The sequence below is a fragment of the Oryctolagus cuniculus genome, chromosome 14, assembly GCF_964237555.1.
Source record: "Oryctolagus cuniculus chromosome 14, mOryCun1.1, whole genome shotgun sequence".
NCBI lineage: Eukaryota > Metazoa > Chordata > Mammalia > Lagomorpha > Leporidae > Oryctolagus > Oryctolagus cuniculus.
The window spans coordinates 65,372,923-65,375,412 of record NC_091445.1 but is presented as its reverse complement, the minus strand read 5'-3'; the positions used below and the strand labels follow the sequence as shown (position 1 = coordinate 65,375,412).

The window sequence follows — 2,490 nt, the reverse complement described above, 5'->3', positions numbered from 1 at the left end:
CTCCACACACACAACCCACACAGAAATATTTCACCATTTATAATAATATATCATAATCCTACTTTTTCATTTAATATTGTTATATGCCATGCCAAAGAATAATGCTGCAGTTCTGTGTAAATGTTTAAAAAAGTACTCCAGTATGAATTTAGCACTACAATGGTATTTGGGCTATGAAATATTCCCTTATTTCAGTTTGATAGCTATCCTATACTTACACTTTTACCTGCGTTCTTTCTATAGAAGATTTTTAAATGATATAATTTTAGGCTTACCATTTTTTGGTTTAATCAAACAGATATTAGTTTTAAAACTCATCCAGGAATCTTAACAAAATTGAATTACCCTTATGCCATGCTTCTGATTCCTTACGTTTGTTTATAATTCTTTCTGACTCTATCATAATAGAGTAAGCAATTATGAAACATTGCACTAAAATATTAGCATGTGAAATAAAGCCAACAGTCTGTCATTTCGGTTTCTGGAATTCATCTGCCTATGAACATTTTAAAGATCTCTAATTACCCAGTCTAGCTTCCTAGCCCCTAGAATGAGTATCTATGTATTTATACTTGGATGTCTCTGCCTTTATCTGACCAATGTTTGCTGTCACACAAAGACAACACTGGCCTGAGTTGAGGGTAAGACTGTACAGTTGCTAAAAGGAAATATTCCTCATAGGCTGGGCAAGAGTACTCTGCCCAAACCTTCTCCACAGTCCTGTCAAGAGGTTGGGACCTGGCAGAGTGAAGGTCTCTGGGACCTGCAGGGTCTGGGACTGGCACCTCGGGCTGTGCTGAATGACTCCTTCCATATTTGCAATTCCCTGCTTCTCTCAATATACTCAGAACCAGGAAGGTTGAGGTCCAATGAGATTAATCCTATCCTAAAAACATCTGTATATAATTTGGGAATTCCTAGCAATTTTAATATTTTAAAATGACACAAATAAATATTTTATAAATATATAACATGATTATATAATTAGTGGCTCTAGCTCTGCACACTAATGAAATATAATGTTCCACTTGTCTAGCCCTCTTGTTGCAGAGTGACATTAGCAGAGGGCCAAGTCAGAAGGATCTTGAGAGTAGCCAAGATTCATGTAGGAAAAGGCAAGAAGGTAATTGGTATTTACAAGTCAGAATACCACATGAACACTTGCAGGATATATAGGTGGGTCCCAAACTCGGGAATAAATTCTGAAACCAGATTTTGCAAAGTTTGGAAAGAAATTGGGCAATAGAAGAGATGGATTTGGTGGAATAGGAGTGAGTTGGCAAGGACAGTGACAAGTTGTGCATTATCATTTGTAGACTCCATATGTTTCTAGAAGCTTCAAAGAGCATTAGCAGAGGTTGGATTTCTTGGCCAAAGACGGTTTGCAACTGGCGACTGTTATGCTTAGTGAAGTAAGCCAGTCCCTAGAAGACAAATATCATACGTTTTCTCTGAATTGTGGCAGTTAACAGAATACAAAACAATGTATAGTAATGAAACTGACATCTTGTGGTTTGATTGTTATTTTTAGTCCTTGTTTATACTTCTGTGTACGTGTTGTCTTTCTTTTTACTCGTTGATTATTATGGTTAGTGGCATATTAAACCTGTGATTATATAGTGGATTGAAGTTATGTCTTTGCAAAAATAAAAAAAAAGGAAGGAAGGAGGAGAATTGAAGGAGGGAAAAGGAGAGGGAAGGAAATATAGCTGTCTTCTTAGAATTGTACCAATGAAATGTTAATACAAATCAAAAATTCAAAAGAAGGTTTGCAAAGCAAGCCCAGTGACCATGCATTGTGCAGAGCTCAGAGACTCCCTGACATCCCACCAGAGGAGACAATTGGGTGCCATACTGCCTGAAACTTTTCAGATACAAAATTCTGGGTTTTTTAAATGGAATTGTTTACAAATTTGCATTTCACCCTTGCCCAGGGCATGATAATCTTCTCTGTATCATTCCTGTTTTAGTATATGTGCTGCCAGAGATAAGACATTCTTACAAGCAGTTCGTTGATGTTAGTATTTTTTATTGAAATCCAGATATATTTTGACAGAAGTAATATCTAAATATCTGGCAGCCTGAATTCCAAATCTGGACAATTCACCAGCTACAATTTTATACACCTCTATTACCTGTGACTATTGCAATTCTTCTTTTTTTAAAACTTTTATTTATTTGTTTATTTATTTATTTTTGACAAGCAGAGTGGACAGTGAGAGAGAGACAGACAGAGAGAAAGGTCTTCCTTTTTGCCGTTGGTTCACCCTCCAATGGCCACCGTGGCTGGCACACTGCACTGGCGCATCGCGGTGATCCGAAGGCAGGAGCCAGGTACTTATCCTGGTCTCCCATGGGGTGCAGGGCCCAAGCACTTGGGCATCCTTCACTGCACTCCCTGGCCACAGCAGAGAGCTGGCCTGGAAGAGGGACAACCGGGACAGAATCCGGTGCCCCGACTGGAACTAGAACCCGGGGTGCCTGCGCCGC

The 2,490-nt window shown here is 38.8% G+C and overlaps 1 non-coding gene across 1 annotated transcript; it reads right to left on the bottom strand.

The window, feature by feature from the left end:
* Positions 1 to 1,889: 1,889 nt before the first annotated feature.
* LOC127492922 (U6 spliceosomal RNA) lies at positions 1,890 to 1,994 on the bottom strand. Its single transcript, XR_007922738.1, has one exon. It is a non-coding gene; the product is annotated as a U6 spliceosomal RNA (small nuclear RNA).
* Between the last annotated feature and the right edge of the window lie 496 nt (positions 1,995 to 2,490).